This window comes from Macaca thibetana, chromosome 12 (assembly GCF_024542745.1).
Source record: "Macaca thibetana thibetana isolate TM-01 chromosome 12, ASM2454274v1, whole genome shotgun sequence".
NCBI lineage: Eukaryota > Metazoa > Chordata > Mammalia > Primates > Cercopithecidae > Macaca > Macaca thibetana.
The window spans coordinates 122144258-122169858 of record NC_065589.1 but is presented as its reverse complement, the minus strand read 5'-3'; the positions used below and the strand labels follow the sequence as shown (position 1 = coordinate 122169858).

General features: G+C 39.4%; 1 protein-coding gene across 1 annotated transcript in view; it reads right to left on the bottom strand.

Moving 5' to 3' along the window:
• Positions 1-25601, bottom strand: part of CNTNAP5 (contactin associated protein family member 5) — an 862050-nt gene that overhangs the window by 240653 nt on the left and 595796 nt on the right. The gene's annotated exons all lie outside the window — the stretch shown is intronic.

The window sequence follows — 25601 nt, the reverse complement described above, 5'->3', positions numbered from 1 at the left end:
ACGAGCAAAGCCACAAATATTCCTTTGCTTGTAGTGATTAATGGAACAGAAAAATAAACATCAATGGAATTAGTAAGAAATGCCTCATAGATTCCCTTATTTAAAAAGCCAGCAATGATAAGGATGCAGAGGCATAAGAATGATACAATGGACTTTGGGGACTCAAGGGGAAGGGTGGGAGGCAGGTAAGAGACAGAAGACTATACATTGGGTACAGTGTACACTGCTTTGGTGATGGGTGCAGTAAAACATCATAAATCACCACCAAAGAACTTATCCATGTAACCAGATACCACCTGTTCTCCCAAAAAAATTGAAATAATTTTTTTTAATAAAAAAAAGTTTTACAGTTCAGCTTGGCTTACCTAACCACTTAAATATTCTTACCACTGGCTTGTTTCCTATAATGCCAAATAAGTCATGAAATTACTTCAAAACAAAACATAAAAAAATAAAAAGCCAGCAATGGGCCAACAAAGCAGTCTGAAAAGAATCTACATAATATATGGGAGAGTGGGGTACATGGCTCCCCCAACAGCTGAGATTCATACATCAGCTACACTCTGCATACTCCTCAATAATTAAGATCAACCGGAGGAAACACCAAAATTATTGCTTTCAGTTTCTAAAAATAGTTGACTTTACCCAAATAAAGTGTTCACAAGGACATAGACAACTCATTACCACGGCCACCAACTGCAACAATGCAAACCTAAAAAATCACTTTAGATAGATAAGAAAAATGTATGATGATCACTATAGTTGTTTCCATTTAAGTAAATATTTGCAGAGTAATTAAAACAATTTTTTCGTTAAGTTCCTACATAGCTTGTATCCTATTTCTTTTTTTTTTTTTTTTTTTTTTTTTTTTTTTTTTTGAGACGGAGTCTTGCTCTGTCGCCCAGGCTGGAGTGCAGTGGCCGGATCTCAGCTCACTGCAAGCTCCGCCTCCCGGGTTCATGCCATTCTCCTGCCTCAGCCTCCCCAGTAGCTGGGACTACAGGCGCCCACCACCTCGCCCGGCGAGTTTTTTTTGTATGTTTTAGTAGAGACGGGGTTTCACCGTGTTAGCCAGGATGATCTTGATCTCCTGACCTCGTGATCCGCCCGTCTCGGCCTCCCAAAGTGCTGGGATTACAGGCTTGAGCCACCGCGCCTGGCCTGTATCCTATTTTTGAGCCACTAATTAGCCAACATCCTTTTCCATAGCTGGTAAGGTAGTACAATTCATTCAAAATCCCACCAACACTCACAAGTTCAAAACTATACCTTCACTGCCTCTTCCAGAATTTCAGAGTGAGGATCCTGGTAAATTCTCTCTCTCTCAAAAACAACATAAATACAGGCAAAATAACTAAAATCAACCATGTCAGAGTTCTAGCAATTAACCTAAGCCACCGAAGAACTGAAAGTTGCCTACCCGAGTGAAACTGAGCCTCGGGAAGATGTGGGGCATGTGATGTGTCCATTTTCCCCTTCTTCCCAGTTCAGCGGTCCAGTGGCCAGAAGCCTGCAGTCTTGCAGACAATTGAAAGATCTGAGAGCTTTTGAAGTTCCATTAAAAGCACCATTATTAGAGCACAGTCAACACTTTGTTTAAAGTCATGTTTCCCTGACAAATCTCTGTTCTCACAGTGTGATAGTTATTTAATTGCAGTCAGAGCTCATCTGGGTTGGGGAGCAGCAGGGCTAACTCCAACGCATGACCAAAACGACAGCACCCTGTTGATGACACCTCAGCTGCATAAGGTTGTGATTTTAGTTGGAGCAAAGAAGAGCTTGGTGTAGAATTTAATGGGAAATTTTGGAGAAGATCAGAGAGACTCTGAAAAATCTCCTAAATGATCCTGGGAATCTTCAGGTTGCATTCATGTGTGTGGATGTGTACATGCCATAAAAGACCTCAGAAAGAAGAGAGCACCAATGGCTCCCCTATGACTGACCTTGAGACTCTGCACAAGCAGAAAGTAAAAGCTAAGGCTATCTTGTAAGATGCTTGAAGTTCAAGGTATCCACATAGGTCCCTTTGGCAAAGGGAGAAAGACATATAGCAAAGCATTTTAAAAAATCTGATCACTCATTGGCCAGCCACTAAATTATACTGACACAGATATAATCCCTAGAAATCAGGATTGAAAAATAAAAACAAGAACTGAACAACAAAAACAAGGGCCAGGCATGGTGACTCATGCCTGTAAACTTAGCACTATGGGAGGCTGAGGTGGGCAGATCACGAGGTCAGGAGATCGAGACCATCCTGGCTAAAACGGTGAAACCCCGTCTCTACTAAAAGTACAAAAAATTAGCCAGGCGTGGTGGCGGGCGCCTGTACTCCCAGCTATTCGGGAGGCTGAGGCAGGAGAATAGCTTGAATCTGGGAGATGGAGGTTGCAGTGAGCAGAGATTGCATCACTGCACGCCAGCCTGAGCGACAGAGCGAAACTCTGTCTCAAAAGAAAACAAACAAACAAAAACAAAAACAAACAAGAGCTAGAAGAGAACTCAGAGGCTGCAAACAGAATAGATAGAATTATTTCAGGAAGGTCACTACATGAACACGCAACAAGAGAAACAGCAACAAACCAGCAACAACCATCAACACTGGGCTGTGGAGAAATCTAATAAAAGAGTTGTTATGAAATATTATCTGTATAATATATGACCCATGCCTACAACATGGCTTTATCAATTTTTTTTTTTTTTTTTTTTTTTTGAGATGGAGTCTCGCACTGTTGCTTGGGCTGGAGTACAATGGCTCGATCTCGGCTCACTACAACCTCCGCCTCCTAGGCGCAAGCGATTCTCCTGCCTCAGTCTCCTGAGTGGCTGGGATTACAGGCTCCCACCACCACACCTGGCTACTTTTTGTATTTTTTTTTTTTTTTTTGTTAGAGATGGGGTTTCACTACATTGGCCAGGCTGACCTCGAACTTCTGATTCAGGTGATCCACCCGCCTCGGTCTCCCAGAGTGCTAGGATTACAGGCATGAGCCACCGCACTCAGTCAGTTTTCCCAGCTTTTAAAGGATTAGAGTCATCTGTTGGTCTTAGATGGGTGCAACTCCAAATAAAAGTAACAAGCATGTATTCTTCCACTGCTATAATAGCCTTCATCCCCTTAATCTTACCAACTATTACTACCTTAGCCAACCCCTGCAAAAAAGGTTCATACCCAAATTATGTAAAAATATCTATCACATGCACTTTCATCATTAGCCTCATCCCTACAACGTTTATATGTACAGACCAAGAAGTCATTATCTCAAACTGACATCGAATGCCAATAATATATAATATATTGCAAATTGAATGACCAATTTCCAACAAAAACGTATGACACATGAAGTGAAAGAAGAAAGTCTGCCCTATACATAGTGGGGGGGAAATGTAGTCAACAGAATATGCCCCTGAGGAGACCCAGATTTTGGACTAGGTATACAAGAAGCTGCTGGCCTAGAGAAACGAAGGTGAAGGCAGCTCTTCTGGGACCCATGTCTGAGAATGGAAAGAATCAGAGTTCGTGATTTGGAAAATGCTGGAAGCCCACTGTGTGTCAGAATTTGGGCAAGCCACAGGAATACAGCTGGGGACAATTGCTCTTCACTTTCCTTGACATGGTACTCACATGGGTGACTTAGACCAGTAGAGGGGCGGTACATGCGCTGTTTTGAGAAGTGGTTGCAGAGGGTTATGCTAATGTCTCTGTAAAGTACTGAATACCATGGTAACTTCCAAAGGAGGAACCTAACCTGGCCTGGGAACTCAAGAAGACCTTCCAGAGAATATGACATTTATGATGAATCTTGAGGGATAAAGAGGAGTCTGGTTGACCCTCAAACAGATTAAAATCTGACAAAGAACTTTTGAGGGAATCTGACTAGAAGTGGTGCTTTTTTTTTTTTTTTTTTTTTTTTCCGGATGCCCATTTGACGGTCAGGTTATGATTTCTATTCCCTCAAACAAAGTTGGAAAGCAGGGTATCCGTAGGATAAACAATGGGTAGAAATACGGAGACTGCTGCAGAGTTGCGGGGGCGGGGGTCTTGAACTTTTTGAGAAGACAAACAGCCATGTACACAAAGAAATTGGCAAACAAACGCGTCTTGCTTTGAACTCAAGACAAACAGTAATAAGATATGAGGCCAGTGAGGTGGCTCACACCTGTAATCCCAACACTTAGGGAGGCCGAGGTGGGCAGATCACTTGAGCCCAGGCATGTGAGACTAGCCTGGGCAACATATTGAGACCCTATCTCTACAAAAATGACAAAAATTAGCCTGGCATGGTGGTGCCCGCAGTCCCAGGTACTCAGGAGGCTGAGGTGGGAGGATCACTTGAGCCAGAGAGCTGGAGGCTGTAGTGAACCATGATTGCATCGCTGCACTCCAACCTTAATGACAGAGACCTTGTCCCCCACTCCCCATCCCCTAAAAAAGAGATGGGACCATTAGCCAGCATTTTGGGTTCTACGATCAACTCTGTCATTTATCATAATTAATGATTTGGAAAAACCTCCTGTTTCCTCACCTGTAAAATAGAGATTAAAGGGTGTCTGTCCTCTATGAGGGTCACCATACGTGATTGTTTTATAAATGTCAAAGTGCTTCAGAATCAGAAGGGATGAGACGATAATGATGTTAGTGATTATTTTCAATACAATAAAAATGAGGAGACATAGCCAGATCTTCCTATTAACAAAGAACAAGACTCCTGGGTCTCAAACACTGCTTTCCTGATGTGTGCACCAGCAGCCAAGACTAGCTCTTAGCTCAGCTCAGCTCCTTGAGGAGATCCGTCATTTACCAGTTTTATTTATCTTGCTTACCACAGAGGCTCCTCTCAAACCAGAAGTTGCTGCATACCTCTGTGCCTTGTCAATGTTTGCCTGTCTTCTGTGACTTTGCCTCTGGCCATTCATCCCTCTGATAAAGAAGATATAGGTGGAGCTGACAGTTCCCTTTCTGCTTTCGTGCCTGAAACAGGTTTGTTGCAGAGTTTACTATGCCCCGCCTATCCTATGTTGGAGATTCTGAAATGAAAGGTGTCTGTAGTTGACTTTACTTCATAAACATTTATTGAGTGCCTATAGCATGCCAAGCATTGTGCTGAGTCACAGGGATGCAAAGAGGCAACCAGACATTTGTCTTGCCCTTGAGAGAATTTATCTTCTAGTGAAGAAGCAGAAGCAACAGTTAAGCTACCAGGCAATTGGAGCTGGAGTAAAGAGAAGTATGAGCATGGAAGGAGCACAGAGAAGCCAAATATCTCGCCCAAGGACAGTCGGAGAAGGAGACCATGGCAAGAATGGTGCATTCTTTTCCTGGCCTCTCCTTTCCATCACAGGGGGTTCCATCTGCTGTAGTTCCCACTTTTCTACCCTCACCTCAGGAATCCTTTTTGGGCCAGTCAGCTCCCATCACAGGACATAACATTTAACGATGCTGAGCATCAAGTCCTACACTAGGTCCAAACCCTCACATTCTGGAATTGTTAGAGCAGGCAGACAGTCGTGAGCAGAAAAGGAAGCCTCTTGGGGAGGAAACTCTGGAAAATCTTGTGCCTCAGAAACCACCTGAAACATGCAGTTAGGTACCAGCAGAGAGGAGGGGCGATAGCTATGCAGAGAGGAACGTCCTGAAATGTCTCTTAAGATACCTAGGAATCGCTCATTCTGTGGTTAAATTGTCAGAATGTAGCCAGCTACATGCTGATAAGAAGGGAGAAAGGATAAAGGGGAAATTCCTGACATATTCAGGCATAATCAGTACAGATTTAACTGCTATGGAACCTTCCTGGAGAGGCGGTCATGAACAATGTCATCCTTAGGTCGGATTCCTATTGATCACCAGGCCCCAGGCATATGCACCAAATGACAGTAAGGGAGGATCCTACAAACCTGGATGAGAACTAGATGGGAACAAAGATGGGGATGTAAGACAACAGTGGGAAACTAGACAAACAAAAAGGCAGAGACTTAAGACATGTGGGAACTTATAGAAACAGCCCAACATGATAAAAACCACAAGGTAGAACTCTTGGGGGTGCTCCCAGCCAGGTCAGCAACATCATCGGCAATAATAAAAACAACAGAAAACAAACCTGGGGAGAAAGGGTATCTGTATTTCAGAATTTCTACATTATATTATCGGAAATGTCCTATTTTCAAGAAACACATTACTAGATATAAACAGGAAATTATATCCCATACACAGAACAAAAGTCAATAAAAACTGCTCCTAAAGAAGCCCAAATGTTGAACTAATTAGACAAAGACTTTAAATCAGCTTTTATAAATATGTTCAAATAAATACATAAAAATATGCCTAAAGAATTAACAGTATCTCAACAAATAAGCCAACTAACTGCACAAAGCAATGCATACTAAACTGTATTAGTGGGCTTATATACGGATGTAAATTGCATTATAATGAATATAGAATGGATGAAAGAAAAAATAAAATATGTTGCATAAAAGCTTTTGCATACTATTGAAATTGAGTTAGGATTAATGCAAACTTGATTGTTTAAAAATAAGATGTCAATTGTAATTCCCAGGATAACCAGATTGAAAAATAGGCTCTAATAAAAAAGAAAAATGGCAAGTGGGAATCCTGTCAGATCTATAATTACATTAAATATAAGTGAATTAAATTACTCAATCATAATGTAGAGGTTGATATAAAAAAGGGAGAATATTTAAAAGATGATTGATATATACTGTCTAAGACAGAAATATGTTGGAAATAAATAGATGGTAAAAGATATACCATGCAAGCATAACCATAAAAGAGAGTTAACATTAGTTTAGCCACAGAATAATGTTAGAGAAAATAAATTTTAAGAAATCAATTGTTATAATGACAAAGAAGGACATTTTATAATAATAAGAGAAAATCGTCAGGAAAATAAAACAATTATAAACATATATACAACTAACAACAGAGTCCTAAAATAGAGACATATACACAAACAAAGTTTAAGAAATGGGCAGTTTAACAATAATAGTTGAGAATTCAATGCTCTTGTGTTAAAAATAAATAGAAGTAGGCAGAAGATCAAGCACATAGAATATCTTTAAAAAAAAATCAATAGAAAACTCCAAATAACAACAGAATGCATAATCTTGTAAGTACACAACAAAAATTATCCAAGATAGACCATTTGCTTAAAAATAAAACAAGATTTAATGAATTTAAAGTCATAAAAATTATGTTACCCAAATTCTAAACTTTAAGTTCCAAATCAACAACTTAAACTTGAAAAGGTTACAAACAAGTGGAAATTTAGCAATACACTTCCAAATAACCAATTGGTCAAAAAGAAATCACAATGGAAATAAGAAAAACTCTGGAACAAAGAAACAAAAACAAAACAAAGGAAACAAAAGCAGAACATATCCAAACTTTTTGGAATGCAAGAAAATATGCCTAGAGGAAAATCTATTGTTGTAAATGCCTGTATTTAAGAAGAAGAAGGAGTAGGAGGAGATGAGAAGGAAGGAAGGAAGGAAGGAAGGAAGGAAGGAAGGAAGGAAGGAAGGAAGGAAGGAAGGAAGGAAGGAAGAAAGAAAGAAAGAAAGAAAGAAAGAAAGAAAGAAAGAAAGAAAGAAAGAAAGAAAGAAAGAAAGAAAGAGACAGAGAGAGAGAGAAAGAAAGAAAGAGACAGAGAGAGAGAGAAAGAAAGAAAGAGACAGAGAGAGAGAGAAAGAAAGAAAGAGACAGAGAGAGAGAGAGAAAGAAAGAGAGAGAGAAAGAAAGAAGGGAGGGAAGGAAAGAAAGAAGAAAGGAGGGAGGTAAGAAGGAAGGAAGGAAGGAAGGAAGGAAAGAAGGAAGGAAGAAAGGGAAGAAGAGAAGGAGGGAGGGAGTGAGGGAGAGAAGGAGGGAAGGATGGATCTCAAATCTACAACCTTACCTTTAGCCTTAAAAATCTAAAGTAAGAAGTTCAGACTAAGCCAAAATCAAGGAGAAGGAAGAAAATATTAAAGATTAGCACACAAATAAATGAAATAGATAATAGTAAAATGATAGAGAAAAATCAATAAGACTAAAAGTTGATTATTTGAGAAGATCAAAACATTTGATAAACTTTTAGCTTGGCTGAGCAAGAAGAAAAGAGAGAAGACTAAAATCAGTAAAACAGGGATGAAATCACTGCTGGGGCTGGGACACCGTGGTGAATGGGGCAAGGTGGGAGCAGGAATGGAGAATGACTGAAAATACGTAGAAGATATTATTTGGGCATGTGAAAATATTCTAAAATTCAATTGTGGTGATATTTGCAACTCTGAATATACTAAAAACACTAAATTATACATTTTTGTGGTACATTTTATGTCTTATTAAATATATCTTAATAAAAGTTAAAACTGAGTACCTCGTCATTGTGAAAATATTTTAGGGCACTGGAGTCAGAAACAATGTCTAGAGGATCTCTCTCTCTCTTTTTTTTTAATGCTGTAGGACTCTGCAGAAATTACTTTCTCTATGCCTTGGATGCTTCTCTATAAAATCAGAAAAACAGTATGTGATAATTAAATTACATAATGCCCACAGTTTGAGGCCTGGTTTTCTGACACAGAGTAGGTATTTAATAAAAGGATGCCACTTTAATTGTCCTGGTAGATAATTTATTATGTACAAAAGTGGGTCTCAAAAACAAAGCCTGTTGGAAATATTAACATGTACCTGCATGCGTGAGGCCTTCAAGAAACGTAAGTTATCTAAAATACCTACGAAATCAAGATGAGAGCTAGGAAAAAAAAATAAAAACTGTAGCTCTCAAGTACCTTGATATTGTTTATGACATTGTGTTACTACTGCCCTATCAAAAATTGCAAATTCCTCATTCATTGTTGCTCATCTTAGTCATCATCATCAGAGTGCCATCACTGCAACTGCAATCATCGAATTAAATTCATTAGGAAAGCACATTCTGAGAACGTGTTGGTGCTTTTAAATGTGTTATTTTTTTAAGATAATGTACTGTTTTAAGATTGTATACTCGACTCTTAAGACAGAAATGTTATTGCTCCTAATAAGTTCAATACTGCTAATAACAGCTACCATTTAAAGTATTATTTGCCAGGTTTACTAGCAAATAAAATTAAGCACACAATTTACATTTTGCATGGTGTCTCAGGAAGGAGTTTCTTACCAAAATGCCAATTAGATATATGTTAGCCATTACAACTTTATTCTCCATCACTTACATATTTTTTCTATTTTCTATTTCTTTGCTCTGTGATACATTCTGGGTAATTTCTTATCAGAACTATTTTCTAGTTCTGTAATTCTCTTTTTAGTCACTTCTAATTATCTCTTAAGTTTATCCCTTGTGCTTTCAGTTTTAATTATTATATTTTTAATTTTGAGAAATTATCTATATTTCTTTAAATCTTGGTCACTTGAAATCGTTTCTTACTCATATTTTAGTCTTTTTTAAATGTACACACACTTATTGAACATATTTGTAAGAGAGATTTTTACTCCATCCTGATTGGCACAGGAAATTTTCTGTATTTTCCCTTGGGAATTGACTTCAAGTTTCTCCTTTACATTTTGGTTTTATAAAGCATGAGAAGTTAGCATCTCTCATTAAACTCCTTGCCTTAGATGTGCCCTAAGAAATGTCCTCTGCTCTTGGGATCCTAAAGGCCTTGGGGACCAAAAGTCAAGATCACCTGTATTAGGCACATGCTGTCAAGGTAGAAGCCAACCTCAATGATGGATTTACATTCTCCTACACTTTTTTTTGACTTTCAGTATTTCTTTCTTTTCAGCGCATTGATAAAGTGAAAAATTTTACAAAAATTTCCTCCTGCATATTTTTTCAATGTTATAAGCTAACCTGTGTCTTCCTAAATTCATATATTGAATTTCTAATACCCAATGCCTCAGAATGCAACTGTCTTTGGAGAAAGAACCTTTAAAGAGATAATTAAAGTAAAATGAGGGCAAATGGATGGGCCCTTATTTAATATGGCTGGTGTCCTTGTAAGATTAGGACAGTGACACACACAGAGGTGAGGTCATGTGAAGACACCAGGAGAGGGTGGCCACCTCCAAGCCAAAAAGGGAGGTCTTGGAATAAACCAATCCTGCTCACACCTTGATCTTGGTTTCTAGCCTTCAGGAATGTGAGGAGGTAAAACAAATTTCTGTTGTTTAAGCTACTAGTCTGTGGAACTCTGTGATGGCATAGTTAACACATGAACACAAGTCTCACTGGGTATATCTGAAATGGTGGTCTTTTGCTTTCTTTAAAAGAGTCATGACCAGGTGTGGTGGCTCATGCCTGTAATTACAGCACTTTGGGAGGCCGAAGCTGGAGGATCACCTGAAGTCAGAAGTTCGAGACCAGCCTGGCCAACATAGTGAAACCCTGTCTCTACTAAAAATACAAAAAATTAGCCAGGCATGGTGGTGCACACCTGTAATCACAGGTACTTGGGAGGCTGAAGCAGGAGAATTGCTTGAACCTGGGAGGAAGAAGCTGCAGTGAGCCAAGATCGTATCACTGCACTCCAGCCTGGGCAGCAGAGTGAGACTCCATCTCAAAAAAATAAATAAATAAAAATTTTAAAAAGAGTCTCTAAGATTAAAGTTAGCATTCATAGCACATTCCTGAAACAAAAGAGAAAAGCAAAGAATCCAGAAAATTCTGTTTTTTGTAAAGTCTTGAAAGATCACTTAAATTAAATTATAGGGCCATGAGTATTACATTATTACATTTTTTCCTCCTTTCTCTTTACAAAAATAATTTTCTTGAATCCTCACAACAACCTCATTTTACAGGTGAGAAAACTGGTTCAGAGAGACCATGCCATTGCTATAATGTCACTCAGCTCAGGAGCAAAAATGTAGAATTGCTGTTTCTTATGCCTTTGTTTTTTGAAAACAAAAATTGGATTACATTCTCCAATAAACTTATTTTTAAATCAGGATTGTCTTGGGAAATCCCAGATATGTGCTTCTATGCCTATGCTGAGTTTACACCATGAAGAAGTGGAACCTTTCTAAACATTTCTTGGTAGTGATGATTATGCTAATAATTATACCAATGATAAAGTAACAGTTAAGGTCAAGGATGGGTGAGAAAAGGCAGATAAAACTGCTTTTACACAGGAAGAATCAGGCCCGTGGCGACAGACTGAACTCCCCTGCCAGTCGGGTGTATTGAGCACCTCCTCTGTAGCAAGCTGTGCTCTGGGCATGGAAAATACAATCACACATTAACAGACACTAACCTTTGACTTAGGAAGCTTAAGTCTAAAAACATGCCTACATAAGTAAGTAAATTATATCATATGAAAATAAGTGCTGCGGAAAAATAAAGTGGAAAAAAGGGGCCTGGGGTTGCTGTGTCCAGAAAAGACTGCAATTTTAAATAGAGTGAACAGAAATAAAGCTTGCTAAGAAGGTTCTATTTATATGGAGTTTTGAAAGAGGTGAAGGAGCAAGTCATGTGGTAAATTGGAAAAGAGATTTGCAGTCAGGGGAACAACAAGTACAACACCTTTAAGGCAGATTTTAGCTTTGACATCAAAAGTACAAACAACAACAACAACAACAAAATAGATAAATTGGGCTTCATCAAAATTAGAAACTTTACATCAAAGGACAATATCAATAAAGTGAAAAGATAGACAGAGTGGGAAAAAATATTTGCAATCATATGTTTAATAAGAGTCTAGTATCCGAGATAAAGAACTTTTACAGTGCAACAACAAAAAGACAAACAACTCAATTATACAAGGTCAAAGGAGCGAGTAGACATTTTTCTACAGAAGACACACAGATGGCCAGCAAGTACATGAGAAGATACCTGACATCATTAATTATTAGAGAATGAAAATCAAAACCACAATGAGATATGCTTCATATTCACCAACATAACTAGAAAGAAACAAAGAAAGAAAGAGAAAGAAGAAAGAAAGAGAAAGAAAGAAAGAAAGAAAGAAAAGAAAGGAAGGAAGAAAGAGAAAGAAAAGAAAGAAAGGAAGAAAGAGAAAGAAAAGAAAGAGAAAGAAAGAAAGAAAAGAAAGAAAGGAAGAAAGAGAAAGAAAAGAAAGAAAGGACGAAAGAGAAAGAAAAGAAAGAAAAAGAAAGAAAGAAAAAGAAAGAAAGAAAGAGAAAGAAAGAAGGAAAGAAGGAAAGAGAGAAAGAGAGGGAGGAAGGGAGAGAGGGAGGAAGCGAGGGAGGGAGGAAGAATATAAAGACATCCAGTGTGTCCAGAACATGGAAGGTCTGAGAAGGCAACTGGTCTTGCTATGAGTAATGAAATGGGGATGGGGATGGGCACTGGATTACTGAACTCAGGAGACACACAGACATTGTGGGCAGTTTGTCCCTCTATGTTAACAACAAACTGAAAGGTGTTTGGGAAGAAGCAATCATAATAATCAAAAAGACAGATGATGCCTCTTGGGCCTGGGAGTGGCCAATGCAGTGAACACAATGCTTAAATTTTGCATCTGTTTCAAAGACAGCCAGTTGGGTTAGGAACGTTATTATGAGAAAGTATGGGAAAAAGAGAGGAACCAAGGATAACTCCTAAGTTTTTTGGTCTGAGTGCCCGGAAGAATGAGTTGCTATTTGCAAAGATTGGGAAAGAATGCTGGAAGAACAGATTTGGAGGAAGAAGATCAGGAAATTATTTTGGGACATCATAAGACCAGTAGGCAGGTGGATATATGTATCTTGTATTCAGAAAAGGAATCTTGGCTGGAGATCTAAATTTGATATTCTCCAGCATGTGACTGAATGGCAATCCAAGAAGAATGCATAGATGAAGAAGAGAGCCCTGGGCTGAGCCCTAAGACCTCCTTCTTGTTTAACGGAGCCAACAATAAAGGCAGCAGCAGTACAGTCAGAGGCAGGACTACACTGGAGGGTATCACATTCTAGAAGTTAAGCAAAGCAAGTGTTTCAAAATAGGACATGGTCAACTGTGTCAAATGCCACTAAATCAAGAAACGTTCTAGTATTGCCATGGGATTTGGCAGCTGTAGAGCGTGTTGAGGACTTTGATAAGAAAGGATATGAATAACTCGTATGCTCAAAACTAATCATTTAATATCACCCAAATGCAGGTCCTTTCCCTGAGGATATAAAAATGAATACCATTTGCATAACATCTCCAGGTGTGCAACTGACTGAAATGAAAGTGAGTGAATAATTCGATGAAAATATGAACTATGTAAAAAGGGAGCAGAAAGAACACATGCTCAATTATTCTGAATAAATCAGGGTGGGCTTCACAGAGGAGGCAGAGCTGGGAAAGCAAAATTAATGTTACCAGCAGGACTGCAGGAAGAAGGCACCTCTGGAAGTGGGAAGAGGAGCAAGTGAGTAAGGCTTAAAGGATGTGCTTAAGGAAGGAAAAGTGTCCTAGCACTTCCTAACCTTCCCTCGTTCCTTCTCTCATTCCAGAAGCATCTTCAAGTTTGTTGCCATTTCTACCCGAACGACCACTTGCTTCAAATCTCTTTAAGTTAATTGACATGAATTACTAACTTCTTTTTAACTTACACTATGCTCTTGGTAACAAGAGATTTGAAATTATAAATTTTAAGTGCTGATGGTATATATTTTTATAACACATTAAAATAGAAAAAAATGATGTTTTTAAAAATCCCATCCATGCACCGCATAAACCTTTCCTGTGTTTCATACGTTGAGAATTCCTGCGCTCAAGCACAGAGTAGCAGGGAGGGCCTGTGGAGGGAAACAAGAGCGAAGATAGGATGGAGCTTGGCAAGTCCGGGTAGATAAAGTAATTATGAAGGACTCTCTCCCTGATACACAGTTTCCAGGGCAATTTCTTTCTTTCCAGTAATGATTCAACACAGGCTTAATTTGCTCCTTGCCCCTCAATGCCTCTGGAATGCTTGTCATGCTAAACAGCTGGTCCCAAACCTTCCCGTTAACTGTTTAAGATCTCTCAGCTACTCTGCCATTTATGCCTCCCTCAGGGAGAGGGAAATCCATAACCTAGTGGAATCTCTTGGCCTGCTCACTGTGGAAGCCCCTGATGCCAAATAATTTTCCTACCTAAATGTATGACTACAGCACACTTTAATGGATGGGTCTGAGGCCCTCATGGTTGTGTATAAATTGAAACAGGCCAAGAGAGCCTGATATCAGACAGCCTTACAAGGCCAGGGAATTCCCTGATACATCACCAGCAGTCACTCATATTTAACCTTCATAACATTCACTCTCTCCTGTAATGACCTTTCAATTCCAGGATGAAAGGGAAGTTCACATTTTACCATTTGATGAACTAGTTCCATCATATTTGCCTGCCGCAGATCTTTCTTGACAATTCCTCATCCTCTGGGTCATTTCTCCCAAGAACTGCCTTTGATCAGTAAAGCAAACCTGTCTCAAGGATGCCGCTCTTAGCTCCCCTTACAGGAGAAATTAGAAAGAGACAAGCAGGAACAATTATCACTTTTTCTCTTTCATCAATATAGGTGCCATTGCTACCATTACATTTTCATTAAGTGATGCAGGAAGAAGAAATAAGGGAGAGAGAATAGACATGGAAATGGCTACTGCTTAAAAAATGAAGCCACGGGGAGTGCTTTCCATGCACTATTAATGTTAATGTAGTAGAATTGCTCCATCCTCTTAATTAGACTCATAATTCTTAACATTTAGGTAAACTGTGTATTCAGGCATGGTGGAGGATGAGAAATGAAATTAGCATTGCCCTGAGGCAGGGAAGAGCACACCCACCAAAACCCAATGGTACTGATGAATGACTGGAAGAGGCATTATATTTACCTTGACCAAAATGGCAAGGAGCAGGTGCAATGAGCAGGATTACATACGTGAACACTGTTGCTCAGTGACAAAGATACTCTCATATTCAGGCTGTGAAAAGCATAGTATCAGGAAGACAGCACAGACCTGAGTTGTCAAATCAAGGACGTAGAATTCTGTGGCACCTGGAGTACACATGTGTAGATTAAACAATCTTCTGAGACTATACAGAGCAGCCATCCTCCATTTAGCAGGAAGTAGAAATGCTTTTCTGGTGCTAATCAATCAGGACTATAATGGTCTTAGCAGACCCTATAGAGATGCATTCAAATTGCATGCAGTCATAAACTGTCCTGGGGCAATCTGTTCTTCTAGTTCATTCCTTGGTTAATCTTCCCCAGCTACCAAGATGTTTAAAGTCCTTCATAGTATCAATGGACTTCTATCCATCTCTAACTGCCCAATCACTGCGAATGTTTTCCCCATCGTTTTTCATAAAGCACATCAAGCTATCATAAAATGTGTATGTAACATCCAGAGTAATAGCCTCCCTTTAGTTCTTTGCTATAGTTCATGCACCATCCTGAACATCTTTGAAAGTCTTGAGGAATCCAAACAGCAATTTCAAGCACAAAATATGCAGCAGCAGAAGAGGTCAGTGTGGGAAAGAAACGCAAGCTGCTGGGATGTGCTCCCTACAGGATGGTTCGAAAGAACACTCACCACCGTGGGCACTTGCAGAGTGAGGCGACGGCCCTCACTGGCCAGCTGCCAGAGAGTAGGACAGCATTCAGGGGATGAGGAAAAATATGTCAACAGTGCATAGCGGTGTACCATTTTATGCCATAAACAAAAATAAAACCCTAAGATCCCCTCAACTCTGAACAGACCCCTCGCGCCTTGGCCAAAGGGACTCTAGAGAAATCTGAAAAACTGAATTCCCGGCCATGACGGGAAGGGAGGTCAGACACGCCTTGTGATGACACCTCTCTGTTGGAGTTTAGGCACAACTGACCAGCATTAATATTACAAAGACTAACAAAACAAATTCTTTGTGACAAGAAGATACTAAATAATAAATAAGACCTAAGCCCATGCCAGACAAGGGTTGAGTCACCCACCCCTACAAGTCACTCTCACCCAGTGTATTGGTTAACAGACCTCCTTACCTTAAATATTTCTTTCTGCTGACTCCAAATGTTTAGACAAAGCTTTCCTCCTCTAACCCATTGCAAATTAAAGAATCTCTTAATCCACCTATAACTTCTAAGCCCCTGACTCAAGATGTCCCAACTTTCTGGGTCAAATCATTGTATACTTTCCATAGATTGACTTGTATGTTTGCCTGTAACTCCTGTCTCCCTAAAATGTATAAAATCAAACTGTAACCCAACCACTTCAGAACTACTTACTTGGGGTTTCTTTGGGTTATATTTTACCCTGGCCACGGTCACTCATATCAGCTCAGAATAAACCTCTTTAAAGTATTTTACAGTTTGTTTTTTCCATTAAAAATACATGTACACAAAAACATACGTATGCAAACTATTTCAGAGGCCACAGATTCATAAAAGCAGCATTAAATGGGATGCTGTATCAATAAATATGTATAATATTTTTTAGCTACACACCAACATGTATATGGAGCCAGTTTTATCCACATGTATGTGAGGGCTTTGTGACTAATCACGAAGTTAATTTTGAAAATTTGCTTTGCTTTTCCTAAAAAAGGGAATAAAATAATATTTTGCAAATATTTGCTCGTCAGTTGATGTTGACATTAGCATGAACTAACACTGAAACTATAATATTAACTAAATAGTAAAGCTAATTTTGACATTAACCAAATATTTGATGTTAGCTGAAACTAAAATTCAGGATATTCATATTCATGATTACATGAGGATCTATAAATAGAGTTACAGGTTTAGAAATAGTTCATAGTACTTCAGAGGTCTGATGGATTTTTCTCTCATGTGCCAAACATTAAGGAATGATTCACTTTATAGTAGATAAAAAGGGAGAGACAATATTGCAAATATACCCTTTGGTTTCAAGTCTCTTTTTGGATATGATATTTTCCTTTTTTTTCCTGTTTTTGTTTTTTGTGTGTTGGTTTGTTGTGATCTCACTGGCTGATAGACATTAGGGTGATGCACCAATTACTTCTGTCTCTTCACCTTCTGAGCACGCGGTAGGATTAAACTTCTTGACCGGGTGCAGTGGTTCACGCCTGTCATCCCAGCACTTTGGGAGGCTTGAGGCGGGTGGATCACCTGAGGTCAGGAGTTCGAGACCAGCATGGCCAACGTGGTGAAACCCCATCTCTACTAAAAAATACAAGAATTAGTCAGGCGTGGTGGCACATGACTGTAATCCCAGCTACTTGGGAGGCTGAGACAGGAGAATCGCTTGAACCTGGGAGGCAGAGGTTGCAGTGAGCCAAGATCATGCCATTGCACTCCAGCCTGGGCGATAAGAGCAAAACTCTGTCTCAAATAAAACAAAAACAAAAACAAAACAAACAAACAAACTGCCTCATCCCCTGGGGACGGCATATATTTCATTCAGGACAATGGGCTATAAGCAGAAGTGACATGTGCCATTCCCAGACTGCAGCAGGTTTGACGTACTCCAGAGCCCTCTTTGCACCTGCCAAGGTGACCAGCAACACTTGAGAGAGGTGCTAGTCTATCACTCCGGGTACTGGGAGGAGAAGACTTAACACGGAGCCCCAAGCCAATTCATGAAACATGTCTGGCCTACTTGAGAAATGAAAGCATGTTGTTTTAAGCCATTAAGATGTTCTGTTTTGGAGTTTTGTTTCTTTTTACCTTGTTGTGATTGCACCACACTTAAGCTTTTTCTTTTCCTTTGTTTTTGTTTGTTTGTTTGTTTGTTTTTTGTTTTGGAGATAGGGTCTCACTCTGTCACCCAGGCTGGAGTGCAGTGGCACAATCATAGCTCACTGGAGCCTTGACCACTTGGGCTCAAGCAATCCTGCCACCTCAGTCTCCCAAAGTTCTGAGATTAAATGTGTGAGCCACCATGCCCCGTCACCTATTTGTGTCTCATATAAGAATTCCAATTACTGTCTTCAAAGTGCTTTTTTGGATCATATTCTCACAGGATTTTCATATCCAAGAAAATATGGGAGAGGCACCTACTTTGTGCCAGTCACTAAAATGGCTCTAGAGGTATTCAGAAATAAATATGACCCAGTTACTGCTTTTGAAAACTCAGAGAGTTAGAAAAGTTTCACTTGAAAGATGAATTTGTATTTCAATTTTAGCCCCAAAGTGTTCATCCCTGTTGAGCTTCTTAGCTGCCAAGAAATTGCCAACTCTGAGCTCCCATTGCCAACTCTGAGCTCCCACTGCCACCATATCCCTGTCTTCCTTTAAGAAAGGAGGAATTCATTGTGGAATGTTGCCATTTCAAATAGCTGTGGGTCATTATCATGGACTCTTGTTTTTCATCATCATAATGTATGGCCCTTGGGAAGATCACAAGGTTATGTGCCTAAGATCATGTCTCCACGTTGAGAATCTGTCTATATTTACTCAAGATAAAAAATGAAGCAGAGTAGAGGTTTCTAACCCAGAGCCAATTCCCCAAAGGATTTTCCTTCCTTTCCTCCCTCTCTTTCTCCCTACGCCGCAACCTCAATGCTCCCAAGATGGATTCTGCAAATACTCCAATATCCTAACCTTTTATCCTTTCTAAATTCTAATGAAAAAATTCTGCTAAATATACAGATAAATTGTTACAGTGTCGACAACTTTGTTTCTGATTTTCTTCTTACCTGGTTCCTTTTCCTTGTCAGTGATGCATTCACAGGAAGATTTAGCTTTTTATTTTTGCGGGGCATCTTATGGAATGATTACCCAGATATCTTTTGAGTGGCTTCAGACGGTGTCTATATAATACTGGTTTACTAGTTAAAATCCAGTCTAGGCTTGTCTCAGTTCAAGCGAATGTCTAACTGGTGAGTGGGCAGCTAGCAACATGGCTGATTTAAGCAAGGATTGTTTTTGTCTTTCCATGCAGTGGGATTTAACTGTAACAGGTTTTACTAGATTCGAGTGTAATCCTATAGATACAGATAGGGTCACGTGGTTCTTACTTTACTTAACCTCTTGAACTTGCGTTTGTTCCTTGGTAATAACCTACACCTCACGGGATTCTAAGGATTAACTCAGATGGTTTTGTAATTTGTGTGTACTAGGAACTGAAAATACCACAAAGCCTGGCCCATTGCAGCTGTTAGACTCAAAAGCTGGGCTAATGTTAACAGCTTTCCTTTTTCTATTTCCATATTTTAAGTGTTTCCTACATAAAGATTATTTAGGAACCAGAAAAAACATGTAAAGTGCATATATACATACATATATGTATAGCATATGCAATAATATATAGGTAAGAGTTTATTTGACATGTGAATACATATGACATTTGTAATCAACTACGTATAGTATGTTCTATTTGGCAAACATCTCCCTCCTCATTTGGCAGAACCATCACATAGAGCCAAAGTATCTGCACTCAGGGTCTCCTAATCCTGCTGTACCTTCATTCTCTCTTGACATGTGTCTGTGACTTTTAGAAGCATGGGCTTTGAGGTTAGATCTACCTAGAATCCCATCCTTTGTGTAAGACCTGGGGCAATTTACTTCACCTCTAAGTCTCCATTTTCTTATTTATATAACTGGACTAACAAGATCATATTTAACAGCTGTTATAATACACACACATTTATATAAAAACATATATACAGTCATGTGCTGCAGAATGGCATTTTGGTCAACAACAGATCGCATATACAAGGGTGGCCCCATAAGATTATAACGGAGCTGATTCCTCAAGGATCTAGAACCAGAAATATCATTTGACCCAACAACCCCATTACTGGCTATATGCCCAAAGGATTATAGATCATTCTACTATAAAGACACATGCACACGTATGTTTATCACAGCACTGTTCACAATAGCAAAGACTTGGAACCAACCCAAATGCACATCAGTAACAGACTGGATAAAGAAAATGTGGCACATATACACCATAGAATACTATGCAGCCATAAAAAAGGATGAGTTTATGTCCTTTGCAGAGACATGGATGAAACTGGAAACCATCATTCTCAGCAAAATAGTGCATGTTCTCACTCATAAGTGGGAGTTGAACAGTGAGAACCATGGACACAGGGAGGGGAACATCACACACCAAGGCGTGTCAGGGGGTGTGGGACAAGGGGAGGGATAGCATTAGGAGAAATACCTAATGTAGATGACGGATTGATGGGTGCAGCAAGCCACCATGGCATGTGTATACCTATGTATACACGTTCTGCACATGTATCCCAGAACTTGAAGTATAATATATATATTTTAAAAATACTATAACGGAGCTGAAAAATTTGTATTCCCCAGCGATGTAGTAGTCTTTTTCAAGTTATTGTGCAATGAATTACTCATGTGTACATACCGGTGAAAACAAACCTACTTCATTGCCAGTTCTATGAAAGTATGGCACTTTTAATTATGTACAGTACCTAATACTTTATCATAATAATAAGTGGACTATGTTCTTGGTTTATGCATTTATTATACAATTTTATCAGTATTTTAGAGTTTGCTGTTTCCACTTATTAAAAAAAAATGTGAAACAGCCTCAGGCAGGCCCTTCAGGGGGAATTCCAGAAGAAGGCATTGTTACAATAAAAGACAACAGTTTCATGCGTGTTATTGCCTCTGAAGACCTTCCAGTGGGACAAGATATGGAGATAGAAGACAGTGATGATGAGAATCCTGATTCTGTGCAGGCCTAGGCTAGTATGTGTATTTGTCTTTATTTTTAACCAAAGAAAAGTTTAAAAATAAAAATAAAATTAAAACATTAAAAAATAGAAAAAAGCTTACAGAATGAGAAGAGAGAAAATATTTTTGTACAGGTGTGCAATGTGTTTGTGCTTTCAGTTGTGTTATTATAAAAGAGTAAAAAGGTTAAAAATGCAAATGTTTACAAAGTTAAAAAGTTACAGTAAATTAATGTTCATTTGTTATTGAAGAAAAAATAAGTTTCCAAATGTAGTGGAGCCTAAGTGTGCAGTGTTTATAAAGTGTACAGTGGCACCTTGTAATTTCCTAGACCTTCAAATTCACACACCATTCCCTCTCCGCCTCGCCCAAAGCAACATTCAGTCCTGAATACTCTGTTCATGGTAAGTGCCCTATACAGTGTACTTTTTATTTATTACTATTATTATTATTATTTTGAGACCGAGTCTCACTCTGTTGCCCAGACTGGAGTGCAGTGGCATAATCTCGGCTCACTGCAACCTCTGCCTCCAGCATTCAAGTGATTCTTGTGCCTCAGCCTCCCGAGTAGCTGGGATTACAGGTGTCTGAGCCACCGTGCCCAGCTCATTTTTATCTCTTATCTTGTATTTTTACCATTCTTTTTTCATATTTAGGTATGTTTAGATACAAAAATATTTACCATTATATTATAGTTGCCTACAGTATTCAGTACAGTAAAATGCTGTGAATTAAAATGTGCTGTAAATGCAAAATATGCACCAAATTTTGAAGATTTGGTATAAAAAATAATGTAAAAGAGTGTATTAATTTTTTTTTACTAATTACATGTTACAATGATATCACTTTGGATCTCTTGCCATAAAAATGACATATTATTAAAATTAATTTCACCTATTTCTTTTTATATTTAACGTGTGGCTGTTAGAAAATTTCAAATTGCCCATGTAGCTTGTGCTATATTTTCATTGTTCAGTACTGTTTTAGACTCTACGTGGTTCACTGAAACCAATAACTCACCAGGCTGTACCAGTGCTTTCATCTAAGTGTTAGTGTCTTTATTTATCTTTCTATTCCTACAACCCATCACCTCCATGCTTTTTAACTCTTCCCCAGACCACCAAGATAGATGCCTACCTAGTCTCCTCCAGACTCAATGGGTTCTCTCTGCCTCCATCCACACGGTTAACCTTCCTCTTATATCCCTCACCAGTTCAAATGTCTTCATTCAGTGAAAGTAGATGAGTTAATCTATAGAAGCATGCTGGGAAGTATCTGAAATATAGGAAGATCTCCATCTTCCTTCCTTCCTTCCTTCCTGCCTGCCTTCCTTCCTTCCTTCCTCCTTTCTGTCTTTTTTTCTTTCCATCCTCTGTGACTCTTTATCTGAAATAAGTAGCAAGAACTTTTAACTGTTTCATTTCTACAATGTCTCCCCCATTCTCTGAGGGTCAATCTTCCCTTCATGCCTTTCCCCATCACTTCCCTCAACTCAGAATGACTCCTACCCATGTCATGTCCACAAAGAAGAAGTGCTTTTCCATAGGAAACCTCTGGAAAAGGTGTTCACCTAACTAGAAGTAGTTTCTCCTTTTCAGAACACTGTATACCTTGCTAACATGTACATATAGTCTCTAGCTCTGCCTGCAGGGGGATAGGCTCCTTAAATAATAATAGCCGCTATGTCCAGCCCCACACTATGCATGCATAGTGTTAGGTCAACATGTTAGCTATTTTGCAGAGAAGAAAATGAGATGCAGATTCAGATTACCTTCCCTGATGATGGCCACTCCACAAATAAGTGGCAGAGTGGAGGAATTCTGTTGTGTCTCTTCTTTTATTTTTTTTGTTCAGAGGCTGAAACATTTCCACTGTCTCATTCCAAGATTATGATTTGCCAGTCTTAGGAAGCTTCATATCTTCTCTGTGAAATCACTGCTACCATATAGAAAGCACGCTGGGTATTTCTCATCTGATCTGACACACACACATAAACACACACACACACAGAAAAATGCCATCATGTACTCACTCCCTCTTCTCAGCAAATAATAAGACAATGAAAATTACGTTCAGAAAGGCACCCCTGTAATTTCAAAACAACTTAGGTAAACTGAAAAGTTATAAAGAGTGCAATTTCAAACACTTTTTATTCTTCCAATGATGTGGGTATCATTCATGTTATTTTTCTCATCTTCATTCTTAGAGATGAGGAAACTGAGGCTTAGAGATGGTGAGTACCTAATCTAAGGTCACATGGCGGTAGGAGTGGAGCAAGTGCTTGAACCAAAGCAAGTGATGCAACATGGAAGTGAGCTCATCACCAGAACTCTGTGGCCTTCTCTTTGGGAAGGTTCCAGTGAGGACTCAGGCGTGAAGAAAATCCAGTATCTAGCCATGGCTCCTGAAAAGCAAGCTCAGAAATGCCATTATAGCACAACGCCTATGCAGACCCATTAACCTCATCTGTGTAGCTGGTATAATTTCATTTCTACATCTATCCCATAAGCCACCAAATATGATTATAAAGAAAATACATGTATACATATTCTACGGTAATACATGCATACATATGCTACAGTAAGAAATTGGTTTTCTTGCTATTCTTGACTTGTTATGTATGACCCTAGGGAAGTTTCATACCTTCTCTGTACAATCTATGACAAGGTAAGAAAAGTATGTTCTGAGGAGATTAGGTGTATGAAGGTGTCAAAAAGTATCACCTACTACATAAATATATTAGCACATTTCATAGGCTTGAAAGGCTGACAAAAGACTTTTTTTTTTTTTTTTTTTGGTTTGTTTGTTTTACCAACCCTGACAAGTTCCTTACTGCAACCAAAAAATAATAAACTCTGACATGTGTTTTAACTCACTTTGTGTGGTGAATATAGAGACTTGGAGTGCCTATATTTCCAGAGTGGAAAGGACACTAGGAGAACATCAAATATAAGCCTCTAGTATTCAAGAGGAGAAACTTGTGGCCCAGAACACATCAGTAACATCCCAAGGTTACAGAGAATCAATGGCAAAGCTGGGAGTCAGAGGGCAGCTCCCCGCGAGCCTAGTCCCTCACTCTGTGAAGTTGCTCTCCTCCCACCAGGGTCTGTGCGACACGCTTGGCCAAGTGCACGTGTGTTGTCATCCATCCTTTGGGAATATAGAATGAGACAACGAAGGCCCCTCTTACAAGAAGCTCACATTCTATTGACAGAGGCAGATAGTGAACAACTAAGCAGGAAGAAGGTATCCGATAGAAATAACTTCAATGCAGACTCTTCAAGGATGAAGCAGTTAACAGTAATGGAGGGAATACTTCAGTTGTATGTAAAATCGGAGAGAGCTAAGCATGGAGAGAGGAACAAGGCTTGTGGGTGGAGAAAACAGTCAGTGTATCAGGCCTGAGAGGTGCGGCAAGCTGGGCAAGAAGCAGCGAAAAGCAAAGTGGGGCCAACTTCACTGTGTTAGTGGGAGAACAGGGCTGGCAGAGCTCTGCAGACTACAGTTAGGAGTCTGGGTTTTGCTTCCAGGCCAGAGGGAAAGGTTTGGAGCCATGGTTATATAATCTAATTCTGAAAAGATTATCACTCTGGCTGCAGGCTGGGATATCCACTGTAGGGAGATGGGGCATGGGATGGTGGAAGACAGATAGCAGGAATCTACTGAGCTTGTCTAGTATGACGAGGAGATGATGAGAGTGTGAATGGAGGTGGTAGACGTGGAAGTTGAGAGAAGGGACTGGCAAATATACTGAATGGGGAATGGAGATGTTGAGGAGGAAGGAATCCTAGGTTTGATCTTAAAAAAAACTCAGTAGATGAGGGTGGCATTTACTGCAATGAGAAAGATAAGCAGATGAGTGGATTTGGGTATTTGGCAGAAATGAGGAGGAGAACATAGACCTAACTCTACACTCCCAACAGCGCTACCAGGAGTAGGTAAATGCCATAGTTACAAATAAGTGAAGCCAAATTTAGAAAGTAGGTGTGCCCACAAGCTCTGAAGAGGCAAGCTCCACAACCGAACTCTTTGAATGGCCACGCCATGAGACTGGGAGACCCTCTATCAGTGCCTAAGGGAGCTAATGTTCTTCTTGCCCACTGGATAATGTGACAAAATACTGGCTAAAATAACAGCAGTGTCCAGATGGCCTACTCTGTGCCAGACATGGCATCGGTCTCATTAAATGTCACACATAAGAACACTGACGCTCAGAAGGCCCATGTAACTTACTCAAGGACTCATAACTAATAAAGGAAGAGAAAACATTGAAGACCCAATTTCACGATTCCAAAATCCATGTTCTTTGCGTTCTGCTGCCGCTGTACCGTGTCTTAAGATTAGAACATTGTACTCTTCTTCCTATACGTGCATTCCTTTACCCTTGAGATAAGGGAAGTGGACATGGGCTTTCATAAAGTGATGGGAAAAATGCATGTTTTATTTTATGTAGGGTCCGAGTGTTGATTTGTGGGCAATCAACTCTGATTATTTAAATAATTCATGGTGTGAACAGCAATTCAGTTGTGGTCGGGTACATACCATCTCTTGACTTTACATAGGATAGTTTTTACTTTTCCTCAGATTTCACACCCACATCTTTAGCTTGATGAAGGTATCCACCTTATTGGTAAAACCCACCCACTTGTCATTTTGACTTCCTGTCCCCAGTGAAATACCAAGAGGAAGTTACTAGGACGTTAGGAAAGGTGGCTTTGGTTTTCATGCACTGTAAATTGCACTGGCCTGATTCATGTGATGATCTCTGTATTTTTTGAGAGCTGTGGAAAATGCTTAAAAACACATTTTAGCTGTATCACTCAAAGGGTAACAGAAGTCCCTCCCAGGAAAAAATGGAGGGCCAAACCCATTTCCAACAGGAATTATAACTGACTTAGACACCAGAGTCTAAGGGCCTAGACTGAGTCAGAAAGACCCGGGTTTGACTCTCCACTCTGCCCTGTATTCACTGCATTTCTTAGGCTAGTTGACAATTCATGCAAAATTTTGAAGAT